Here is a 13,465-nt window from a genome sequence, read left to right on the forward strand (position 1 = left end):
TGTTGTCTCGGATTCTCCAGCATCTGCAGTTCCTACTATCTCCGTGCTATAGATTGTTTTGTTTTGAATCCAAACAGCACAGTTTTGTTGGAACATGTATTCTCATGTGCGATCTGGGATTAGCTTTGTTCAAATTCATCCTATTCATTCTGACCGATAAATATTATGTCACGGCTGACACTGACAGGAGACTTGTCACTGCCCAAAGTCAATGATTCATATTTAGCAGCTAGTAGTGAAGGAATAACACTCATCAATCACTTAACTGATAGCTGCCCACAGAATTTTCAAGGGCCTGTGAGCACAGTTTGCTCTAATCTGGTATTTCATTCAGCATGAGGTCCTGTACTAAGGATCAGTGAAGTCTGAAAAATACAACACTCTTCAAACAGTTTGATTGAAGAACCTTCCCATTGACACTCAGGTCCTCCTGACTGGATTGGGCACTGGGAGCGGTGTGGGATGTGGGGGTCTGTTGTGTTGTCTGATATCACGTGGGAAACCTGAAAGCATGCTCAGCACCTCTGTCGGTATCTGTGTAACTCAACAGTTTCAGGATCATTTCAGTGACGAGTTTCCTGTCTAAGCTATGCAAGCAGGCACAAAGTCAATTGGCATGATGAGACATCAACTCCAGTATTTAAAGGGACAATCCAGAGATGCCACTTCAGTCCCTCCCTTTGTTTCTTTGCAGGAGAGAATCAAAACGGGTGGTAGGCTGTCCTTCATTTCTCTCATCATCAACTAAGCCTCAGCAGAAGAGGATAGAGACTGCCATGGGGTGATGCCTAAAAAATTCATGTTCAATCTACCAAGAACGACTAATTGTCAACTACTGCACTGTTCTCCTATTACCGACACCGAATGTATTCTTAACCCTAAAGCCTATTGCTATTTTGCAACTCATTCTCTCTCTGTTCTTTTTCAGGCACCAGCAACATCTGCACAGTATCAATCTGAAGACAGCAGCTCCTCTGCACACTACCTTATTCTGCATAAAAAGCCACAGATCCTTCATCGGCGAGGCTGCCTCCTGCACTCCTCACCAGCTCAGATCCTGACACCTCAGTGGGTATGTTAGCCAAATTAGAGTCAGGACTATCTTCTGGTGAGCACAGCACAACTATGCCTCCACAGCTGGCCAAGGAAGAATCAGCCGAGATCACTGGCAATCAGAGGGGTGCTGATGACCATAGACCTGCTTAGGCTCGAGCAGGAGAGAACCCTATGGAGTCACTCATTAATAACTTCATAAAAATGCATAAACTGGTACAGGAGGAGCACACAGATTGTTGGAAACATTCAGGAATTTGGATTGAAGTTTGAAGGAGTCTACAGCTCCCACCTGTGCTAGCATCTAGCTGTCTCCGTGGACACATTGGTGGTTGCCATGGCCAGCCAAGTGCATATGAAGACAGACTTTCATTCCATCACTCCACCCGTCGCTCAGCACCTTCCGCAAGTAGGACAAAGGGAAAGAAGAACAAACTGATAAGCTGCATTTGCTAAAAACTTAAAGAACTGTAGATGGTGGTAAATAGGAAATAAAAACAGAAATTGCTGGAAAAGCTCAGCAAATCTGGCAGCATCTGCAGAGAGAAATCAGAGTTAACATTTCAGGTCGAGGAACCCTTCCTCAGAACTGATGGTAGCTAGGAAAATGTTGGTTTATATGCAGAAATTAGGGTAGGGGTGGGGGTAAGGAGTAAATGATAAGTGGCGATAGAGCATAAAGAGAGAGACGGAAGAACAGTTGGACAGACAAAGGAGTGGATAATGATCTGGCTAGTAGAGAGAATAGCTATTAATGGAGACTGTTAGTGGCTAACAATGGGTTGTGTGTAATAGCAACTGTATGATAACAAGCTGTATTTGCTGTTGGGATTATACTGGGAATACAAAACAAGGACAACAAACTGAGATTCCTGAGATGCAGCCTGTATTGATGATTCTGATGTATGCTGCTCAAGGCATGTAAAAACTTTGCTGCATGCTGGTTGTACTGGATCTTCAAAAGTGACTGCAGCCTACTCTCAGACCTTAAGGATACAGATCCTATGATCCTGGTTTTCCCAAGCACTTAACTGACATAGCTAGACTGGGATCAGACAATGACTGACTGAGCCTTTGCCGAGTGACTAATGACAGTGTCCCTGGACTCAACTGAGGACTACTCCCCATAGACATTGCGACATGGTCATTTGGTTGTTGCACATGTAACGTGTCTCCCACACGAGCTGCTAGCACATGCTGCAGGTATGATATTGATGTAATGTGGGGCAACTCCCCTGACTGATTGATGCTGGCAACCTGCCTAGCTCTGTGTCTGTGCTGTAAGTTCTGTAGAGGTACCAATGTACAAAAAGGTCAGGCTGGACAAGGCACAAACGCTGTGAGCTACATGTAGGCACTGAGGGAGTGAGCACTGAGCGCACAAGCTAAGATCTCGGAGATGTAGCCTGCGCCAATAATGTATGCTGCATACGCCATGTGGCACAGATACAGAGGATGACGTATGCATGTAAGAAGAATGAGAACTTTGCCTCACTCACTCTAACACCCCTTTGTTAAGCCATAGTTATCCTATAATCCAAGGCATGAGGTGAGCAGCTCCTAGACCCTGTACAGACTACAAGACATTGGAAGGTGTTTGTAAATTGTAGAACTTAGGTGAAATTTTACAGCTTGCCTGACATTACTTCTGCTTCCCAGCCATTGACCTGGGTCCCTGTCCCGGCTCACAAAATGACCTGGTAACAGCATTGCAATGTGAGGTGCCAGTATAATGCAAAGTGCAGAATTTAAGTGATGAATTGTGATGTGTGCCAGTCAGGGATGTGCCATGATGGTAGGGTAAGGCTGCTGCTAACCTCCATGGATGGTGGATGCAGGGGGTTACTGCCCATGGAGTGTACTGTAAGATGTTGGGGAGCACTGGCCATAAGGGAGGCCCGGGAGAACACACGGGCGAGCTGGAACTGACTATCATGTTGGGAATTGTTGCCATCTAGTTCCTCTCCACCCTCTGGGAAAGTAGCAAACTCCATAAAAATGAGGTAGGATTAGACAACCCACTAGCAAGATTTTCATCTATCTGTTAAAACTTTGCACGCAAGATCAGCCTTCTTTTTCTGAATGTCGAGAATTGCATTTTTCTGTTCTCACCATATTTTGCAACTGGTATGCCGCTGCCAACATCATTTAGGGGCAGGAAATATTCGACCCAATGATTTGCATTCATGTTATGTCTTATCCTATCTCTTGGAGATGCTTCAAGTTACTTATAATTTTAAGAATTTTATTGAAGAGAAATTACTGAACTGTCAGCAAACAAGGAGTCCATTATCACACTATAATAGCCCATAAATGGCAAATTCATGGGTGATATGGGTGTTAGTTAAGAGAGGATTATTGGCTAGGATGTGAATGGGTTTTACAGATTAAATTTTAAACTTTGAGAGGCTTTGTGTAATCTCACTTTCACTTTTTGTAATTTATGAAAATGCTCATACAGGTGCCATAGAGAGCCCTCCCATGACATATAAACAAGCGTTTGTTTGGATAATAAGGTAAATTCTGTGGGACCCTTCATTGTCTTTAATCTGTGATATTTGAAATGAACACATACAATTTTGTGATACAAGTTTCGGAGCCTTTCAATGGCAGAAAGTCTTGTAAAATTTATCTTAATATATTTGTAGAAGTTCAACAAGCCATTTGTAGACCAGATAATTTATTTCTTTATTTCGTAGCTTAAGATAGACACAGAACCTATAGATTGCAATGCAGTTGGCTTGCAACATCAGCTATCTGCTATTTAGGATACAGAAAAAATGTACCAGGATGTTGCCTGGTATGGAGGGCATTAGCTATGAGGAGAGGTTGGAGAAGCTTGAGTTGTTCCCACTGGAACGATAGAGGTTGAGAGGTGACCTGACAGAGGTCTACAAGATTATGAAGGACATGGGCTGAGTGGGCAGTCAGAAGCTTTTTCCCAGGGTGGAAGCGTCAGTTACCAGGGGCCATGGATTTAAGGTGTGAGGGGTAAGGTTTAAAGGTGATGTACAAGGCAAGTTTTTTACACAGAGGTGCCTGAAACTCGCTGCTGGGGGAGGTAGTGAAAGCAGATATGATAGTGACTTTTAAAGGGCGTCTTGACAAGTATATGAATTGGATGGGAATAGAGGGATGCGGTCCCCAGACTGGTAGGGGGTTTTAGTTGTGACGGGCAGCATGTCAGTGCAGGCTTGGAGGGCCGAAAGGCCTGTTCCTGTGCTGTAATTTTCTTTGTTCTTTGTTCTTATCTGCCATTCTATTTATAACATTACTACTTGCTGTGTCTAATTTTTCTCTTTAATGTTTTAACAATACAGCCGATCTTAGCAACAGCAACATTATGACTAACGGCAATTTTATACATTGATTTTCAATCTGAGTTCTTGTTTGGAAAATGCAAATTCAGCTTGCAAATTGGAATTTAGAGTAGGTGAATCACAAGTGTTGATTAGGCTGCTCAACTTAAATTACAAAACCTAATCAAATAGACAGCTGGGTGCTGAGACCATGTATCTATTCCTCTGGAACGATGTCTCAGTCTACAACATTCATAAAACCTCCCAATATCATGACATACAATGCATTTTATGTGATGCTTGTTTCTGAGTAACATGGAAAGTAAACTATTCTAATTTACACAATCACTGTCTCTATTTATTCCTTTGTTTTAGCAATAATGATCTCAATCAAGAGTTTATCCAAAATTAACAATGCATTGTGTCTATGATTTGCCCCCTCTGTTATGCACATATGTAATCATAATTTAGCTTGAACCAAATGCCAAAAATTCTGATTCAATCCTAATACTTTTACCCAATACTCAATGCAAACTCTGCTTCTTTCAGCGTGCCCTCACTTACTGTGGACTGAAATATGTCCGTGTGTGTGTATGTATGTGCGCATACATGTGTAGTGGCCAGGATAATAGGCCATGTGGTGAAAAATTAGTATCTTTTTTAACTTTGCCAGTTAAAATAAGTTTAATACAAACTCAATGGGCCAAATGGCCTCTATCTGCACTGTAGGGATTCTATGATTCTAAGATCCTTTCATTGTGCTGATTGCAGGATGTTCAGAAGGGGCTGTTGGCAGCTTCATTTGGCGTGTTTCTGGCAAAGTGAGAGGGGGAAGAGGCGGTGGAAGGAGGCAGCAGTCAGAGCTGTAGCTGCATGGAAAACCAAAGGAAGGAGACAACTGACAGGAAATCTTACCCCATCAGCAAGAGAATGTAGAAGCCCAGGATCTAACTTCTGTAAGGAACAGTGTATTAATATCAAAAACTGAAATTGCTGGAAATACTCAGCAGGTTTGGCAGCATCTGTGGATAGAGAACAGAGTTAACATTTCGGGTCTAGTGACCCTTCCTCAGTGCATTATCACATTTTAGTACATTAGGATGTTCTGCTTCTTAAGGAAAACTGTTATTGAGTTGTGTCACCCTCGATAACAAGACCTGAGGCCAAATGCCAAAAGCTGTTTCAATCAAGGTTACTGCAGTCCTCAAATGTTTTGCTCTTATTAAACAGGCACCTCATGCAATGTGTACCAGATCATACACATTCATCACTTATGCCGCAGGCATTGGGAAGAAGCAGCAAAAATTACTATGGAACTTGCAAAGATTACAGGCTTCTGCCAAGTCCAGCACATTACTGGCTGCACATATGTCACCCTGGGGGTTCTTTCAGATGAAATCACTGCCTTCTTGGATTGCAGAGGTTTGATGTGCAACTGATGTGTGATCATTTTTCTGACAGCTGCCACATTGTATTTATATATTGATAATCTATTATCCAGACACTCCTACTCTGACCCCTGCCTAACTCTTTGCCTCTAAATTCTCGACTGCAGCTCAGCAGTCCCACTGATCTATGGGGAGCAGGCTATAGCACATCAATAACCCAAATGAAAGCCCCAACTAGTCAGTCTTCCAACCTCTCTAATTGAGAGAAGACAGTAAAACCCAGAACCTGGATGGTGTGGTGTAACGAGATTCATATAAACCATGATGAGTGAACAGATCACATGTCTCTTGTGATGAAAATGTTAGTATCATTTGGGAACCCTGGTTTTAAATTTATGACTCTTTTGCTGGAGTTTGATGCTATGGCCATACATTTTAATAACTATTCACAAAACTGGAAGAAACAGCATCAGAATGGATGGTAAGTATGGAGGAAGATGAATGTGGTAACAGAGCAGTACCTCTGCACAGCAGGTAAAGGAAGGGAAATCTCCCTCACTCTTAGTACTGCCAATCAGCCACTGCTGAAAAGAAGACAGAAGCAACAAATCAACCTACAAAAACAAGAATCTTGAAACTGTCTATTCAACTACCAACATCAGTACCATTCACTGCAATGACTGTCTGTTCTTCACAAACAATACAGATACTGATCTATATTCTTGTTAACCTCTATTTTTGGACCTACCTCATTGCTAATATGTGTGTACGTATGATATAACGAGGTGTAGAGCTGGATGAACACAGCAGGCCAAGCAGCATCAGAGCAGCAGGAAGGCTGACGTTTCGGGCCTAGACTCTTCTTCAGAACTACCTACTGAGAGGCAGGTGAGCAACTGAGGGGAATCATTTCATCCCTTCTTGCCTGGGAGCTTAACAGCTTGAGATTCCCATCAGGAACTACAACAAATTGGAAAACCCTATCTGGTTATTGGGTGTAATGCCATTCTTCTGAAGAAGGGTCTAGGCCCGAAACGTCAGCCTTCCTGCTCCTCTGATGCTGCTTGGCCTGCAGTGTTCATCCAGCTCTACACCTTGTTATCTCAGATTCTCCAGCATCTGCAGTTCCTACTATCTCTGTGTGTATGTATGTTGCATTATGATTTATTCTCGTGTTTAGAAATTAATTCAAGAAAGCTTAGTTAAATTGGCTCATTTTAAAATATTCAGGTTCACTTGGGGAAGGGAAGAGATTTTCTTAAAATTAACAAATGTTGCCACCTACTGAGGGGCAGGTGAGCAACTGAGGGGAATCACTTCATCCCTTCTTGCCTGGGAGCTTAACAGCTTGAGATTCCCATCAGGAACTACAACAAATTGGAGAACCCTATCTGGTTATTGGGTGTAATGCCATTCTCAAGAAACTGGACAGCACCTATTCCTGGCGCAAAATTTAGACTGGTTCTTCAAAGGGAAGAGTTCACCAGTTGCTTTTCTGGCCTTCATCCAAATCTGTCTTCATCATATTGCTACATAAATACCATCCTCTTCTTCCACCCTGTGTCCATGCATGTCAGTATTGACAAAACACTAGCCTCAACACAACACAACATCGTGCCTGTTCATAAACTGACCAACTCATAAACTAATTCTGTCCTTCAGGGCTTCACTTTGGGGCTCAGCAAAACATATGACTTGCAATCTTCTACTAGCTTGCTTTGTGTATGGTAACATGCACATGCTCATGCATCTACAGAGCATGCATCTTATGACTCTTAGCTTCATTTCTTAGCATGCATGAGTGCTCACTTTACCTTTAATTGGATGCTGTGACCAGATTTTCTTTTTTAGTGCGGGCAGAGGCAGAGGGAGGGATCGGTAGCTCCTCACAGTTCAGAGGACTGAACGTTCAGAGAGATTGATATAGAATCATAGAATCTCTACCACAAAGAAGCAGGCCATTTGGCCCATCAAGTCCACACTGACCCTCCGAAGAGTATCTCAACCAGACCTACCCCTATACCCCATCCCTGTAATGTGGCACTTCCTCTGGCTAATCCATTTAGCCAGCACATCTTTGGAGGAAGCCCACACAGACATGGGGAGAATGTGCAAACTCCACACAGACAGTTGCCGGAGAGTGGAATCAAATCCAGGTCCCTGATGCTGGGAGGCAGCAGTGCTAACCACTAGGCCACTCTGCCATGCCAATGTCGCTGTATAGTGCTGGACTACATTACAGTATGTATCACCCTGCAAATACATTGGAAATACTTCAAACAAATGGCATATCTGAAATTCAAAGGGGACTCAGTAGAGTCATGGGAGACTATGATCAACCATGGGAGTGGGGTATCACCACAGTAAGGGGCTCATCTGTTTCCAGCCCAGGGGATTGGCCACACTAAATCAGGCATTTGGTCCTTGCAGAGTCTAGGGACTCAAATCCTTGCAGTTCAAGGATTGAGCTACAGTCAGTCTTGCAGGTTAAGTACAAAAAAGTGCAGGTACATAAGGCGAGGAGCTGTGCAGACCTCAGTTTGGGAGCTAGGCCATGCTCAGATGGGGCTGCCCTTGCAAGTGAGTACCGGGAGTAAGTGTGGTGGGGTTGGGAAACTGCAGTCAATCCTGTCGATATTAATGATCAGAGGATTTATCAGAGGGCAGTCCAATGAGTCCTGTGGAAAGTGAAAATCTCAAGCTTAGCGATAGGCTTCATTGGACTAGGCTGCTGAGGGAATGATTACAGTGAAAAGGGGCAATTCAAGACAAGAGCATTATCTGATACAGCATAAGAGTAGACCCAGCAAGGATTTGTTCTAAGGGTAACCTGGGGACATTAATGGTTATATAAAGGGGCTGAATGGAGATGTGAGGAGGCTGAAAATTCATTAGGGCAGAGGGGTAGCAAACCTAAAGGAGACATGAAGGATGGTCCTGCAAGTCAGTCACAAGGATACAAAGTTGAAACTTTGCTATCATCGATCCAAAGTCAAATACACAAAACTGAGACAAAATGGTTGACAAAATGAATGCAGAATGGACACAGTAAGTTACTGCTTTTGTCTTTGGGGTTGGAGTAAAATTAGTCGTGTCTGAGGCCCTGGTAGAGGGATTGTGTGAATCATGTATCCACTGAATCAATAATGCTGCCTAAACGGCATCAAATTGCATCTTGTCAGCAGGTCATTCATCATCCAAGAATGAACATCACAAATAATGGCCTTGTGCAATCGTGACCATTTTGTTGTTCACACTAATTGCCTCCTTGCCAAGTCAGATAAGCAAATGTAATCAAATGTGAATTTGGAAGTGTCACTTGGCCGTGGCATTTCTGAAACACGTTTTATAACTTACATTTGAAACACTTCGAAGCTGCCTCATTCACACACTACACTGTAAGTATGCACGAACATAGTGTGTAATGTTCAAGGATACCTCTTAACAAGATGGGCAATCCAGGATTCCATGCCCTCAGTGTCGAAGGAACATTTTTGTTCTGCAACATACATTTGGATAAGGTCAAATATCTCAGAATTCCTTTTCAAGACATGAAATTGACTTCCTAGTGAACCCTCCATGGCGCACTGTGTCAGGGCATAACCTGGTATTTCATAGTGACTGAAGGGAGCATTTAGGAGTGGAGTTAGTGAAATGGTGTTCTCTTTCTGACCTTACCCACAGATTATCTGCTCCAGAATCTGACAAGCACATCAACATGATAGGAGTCCTTGTGGTGTTACTTCAAATGCAAACAAGATGTTGAAAGGGAGAACGATTTCAATGTCATCAGCAAGTCCCTGCAGGAGCAGTAACTCCAGGGGCTGTCTCACTGCTTCCTGAGGGAGAAACAGAATTGAAGAAATCCAGGAAGCAGAGGAGACTGATTCAACTGCACATCTCCAGATCTTCCTGTCATTTTCTACAGCTCTCAGACCACAGGGATCCTGGGCCACCATTAGTGAGCTGCATCACTATTGCTTCCAGACAGAGCAGCCATCCGATCCCCATGGCTACCAAGGTAACAGCTGCCTGAAATTTTTATGCCAACAGCTCATTTCAAGGAGCAACTGTTGATCTTTCCCGAGATCCCACTTCTTTCATCCTTCCTGTCGATGATGAGAGTCAAGCAGCCCAACTGTTGGATTCTGCACCATCACTGGCTTGTCCCAGTTACAGGATACTATGGACTGTGCACACATTGCTTTCAGAGTACTTTATCATCAACCTGCAGAATTTGATAACTGTTTGTCCACTCCACCTATATTAAATTTACATATGATCATCAATACAAGATTTGGGAGGCCTGTGCTAGGGTATCGTGGGAGTAGCCCTGATGTGTACATGTTGGAGAATTCACAGGCTTCTGCCTCCTTCCAAGGTCCCCAGACCATCGTAAGAAAGCTGCTGGGAGACAAAGGGAAACTCTGTCCAGACATCACTCATAATATCTTTATGAAACCCTCAGGCTGATGCAGAATAGAGATATAACATTGTCCACACTTCCAGAAGGGCCAGAGTAGAAGAAACCACAACCCCCTTTAAGATTAAATTCTGACTGCTCTAGCACAGCCTTGTAATAAACATACCTAGATGGACATTAAATTTTATTATTGCAATTTGTTTACCGTGGAGGTCAGTTACTGACCATCTTCACAAAAGACTGCCAGTGTACGTTTAACAAAAGAACATAAAAGTTTATTGCATAAAAGGAAAATATAAAACACATTATGCTATGCTAGGCAAGAACTGAAGTGATCTTATTACAAATATCAACAATAAAGATTTTTTTCCTCAACAACAACCTTACAGGCACCCAAACCTCAGTGAAGGGCTCTTAATATATTGAGACAGCCAATGTTCACATGCATCAAGGCCTGATCAACACTCAGACTTGATAAGCAAGTAGCATATAACATTTACCCCACAAAAGGGCTGCACAATCGTCATCTTCAACAAGAGAAAATCGAATCACCTCTCCTTGATAGTCAATGGCATTACCATCAATGAGTAGCCCGCTTTCAGTTTCTCTGGGGTTTGCCATTAACTAGAAACTGAACTGGGCTAACCATATAAATACCGTTGCTACAAAAGCAGGTCAGGTTTTAGTTTTTATTTAAAATCTCAACACAGAACAGGGAAATATCCCAACTCTCAGGCCGAGAGCAAAAAATCCACATCAGAATTTCAGGTCAGCATGACCTTGTAGCTAACTGGTAAACAATTCCTTATCATTCTATAATTCCCTCCCCATTCACCTTTCTAAAATTAAAGATTAACACTTCAGATTGAAAAATGATCAATGACAGTTTCCAAATCAAGACAACGTTGGAAGGTTACATCTGAGGCATCTTCATTGTTTTCACCTGACCTGTTAAATCCCTGGAACAGAAACCATCTGTTCCTGTGGATTTGCCACAGTAATATCATCATATTTTTATCTTTTCACTTTAGTAAACAACTTACCTTGATTCAATATGAATTTTCTCAAGAACTGGTGTAAGTGTTATTCAATCTGCCCACCATTTCTTTATTTTCATTGACCTGTACTTCTTCTGACCCTTCTCTCGTTCCAAAAATAATTGTAACATCTTTGTGCTAATTTTATAATTGCTTATATGCCTTCTTTTTGCAGCTATTTACTCTCTGAGACCTTTCGCTGTGCTTTGTATCATTGTGATTCAACGGGGTTTTAATAATTCATTGAAATTATTTGTATTTTTATGTTTGTTTAGGAATAGTCAGTATTCTCTCATCTCAAATAGCAGGAACAATAAATTTTCATGACAGCATGATGTATATGTTACACAACTTATTTAGATTGATTTGGGAATAAAATTTGGAACAACAGAAAAATCATAGAAAAAGCGTTAATACCTCAGATAACCAAAATTAATGACTTACTAATATTTTAGAATTAGAATTAGGTTTTATTGTCATGTGTACTCAAGTACAAAAATACAGGAGTACAGTGAAAATTGTACAATGTCCTCCACATGCATGCCATCTTAGATACAAAGTGCCTAGTTACAAATCTTGAGTACGAAAATAGACTAAGTACAAAAGTAGAGAAATAAAGAAAAAAGCTAAAAATTCTGCATTACAGTTCTTCATTGTATAAATTAGAAAAGTAAAGAAATAAAGTTAAAAGATAGACATTTACTGATATTTAAAACAGCAAAAAGACAGATTCCAGTTCTTTTCAGGATACGTGATATCACAATTTTATTATAATTTATGTGAGATGATTTGTCGTGAAATAAAGAAAGGCTCGATAGGCTGGGATGTTTTTCATTGGAGCATAGGAGGTTGAGAGGTGACCTTATAGAAATTTATAAAATCATGAGGGGTATAGATAGGGTGAATGGTAGGTGTCTTTCCTCAGAATGGAGGATTTAAAGACTAGGGGGCACATTTTTAAGGTGAGAGGAGAGAGATTTAAAAAAGACATGAGGAGCAAATTTTTTACACAGAGGGTGGTTTGCATGTGGAATGAACTTCCTGAGGAAGTGGTGGATGTGGGTACAATTACAATGTTTAAAATACATTTGGATAAGTATGTGAATGGGAAAGGTTTGGAGGGATATGGGTCAGGAGCAGGAATGTGGGACTTGTTTAGTTTGAGATTATGTTCGGCATAGACTGGTTGGATTGCAGGATCTGTTTCTGTGCTGTATGACTCTGTGACTCTATGACTCGCAAAGCTTGGATCATTGAAAGACGACAGCCCATAAATGGGGTCCTAGATACAAGAGGTTCTTTCCTTTGATCTTTAAGCTTAACTATAGAAATTTTATTTTCATTTGTATATTTGACTTACCGTCTTAAATAATTAAGAATTCTAATTACATGACATTTTCTTCTACATTTTAACATGACGTCAACAGTAAATGGAATTAGGTAAATGACCTGCTAGACCTAGACATGGATTGAGATAATGTTAACATAGCAGTTACACTGGAAACATTTTAAAGCACAATTCTCTGAAGATTCAGCACTGCTGGGTGCTCTTTTATTTCTACATTTTCAATTATGTTCAAATGGCTGGCATTTGATTTTGTGGTTCCAAACTTTTTCCTGCAGTGAATTCCTTAAATGTTGCTCATTTCTTGAGTGCCAGGACTGGAAAGGAACATAAAAAGTACAACAGCCTTAGTAGAATTGAAACCTAAGTAAGTGGAACCATAAATTAGAAAGCATGACAGTTGGCCCTGAAAATAAGGGTCGCATCTGACATGGAGAAGAAGAACTGCTATGAAGTATTAACAATGACAGGAACATAACTAGTGTGCTATAAAAAATGACACCCCTGGAGAGAAACAAAAATGTGACAGCAGAGAAAATATTACTTCTATAAGATCCCATTCCTGATTTCTAAAGAAACCGAAGTGTTGATAATAGTGAAAATAAAATTTACAAACAGAAGTATACCATGCAATTCATCTAATAACCTGGTCTGAAGCTTGTATGACTACAAAAGGGATGATAGGGAGCTATATGAAAATTTACACGTTGCAGTGTAAACAGTAACGTTTAAGAACAAGCTTATGAGAAACAAAGAAGTAGGTAATGAATTTAAGATGTACGGACTGAAATTGGGCTGTGTATTGTTTAACAAAAACAGAAATTGCTGGAAATGCTCAGCAGGTCTGGCACTATCTGTGCAGAGAAATCAGAGTTAACGTTTCGGGTCCGGTGACCCTAACATGAGGAAGGGTCACCGGA

The sequence above is a fragment of the Rhincodon typus genome, chromosome 5, assembly GCF_021869965.1.
Source record: "Rhincodon typus isolate 14 chromosome 5, sRhiTyp1.1, whole genome shotgun sequence".
Lineage (NCBI taxonomy): Eukaryota > Metazoa > Chordata > Chondrichthyes > Orectolobiformes > Rhincodontidae > Rhincodon > Rhincodon typus.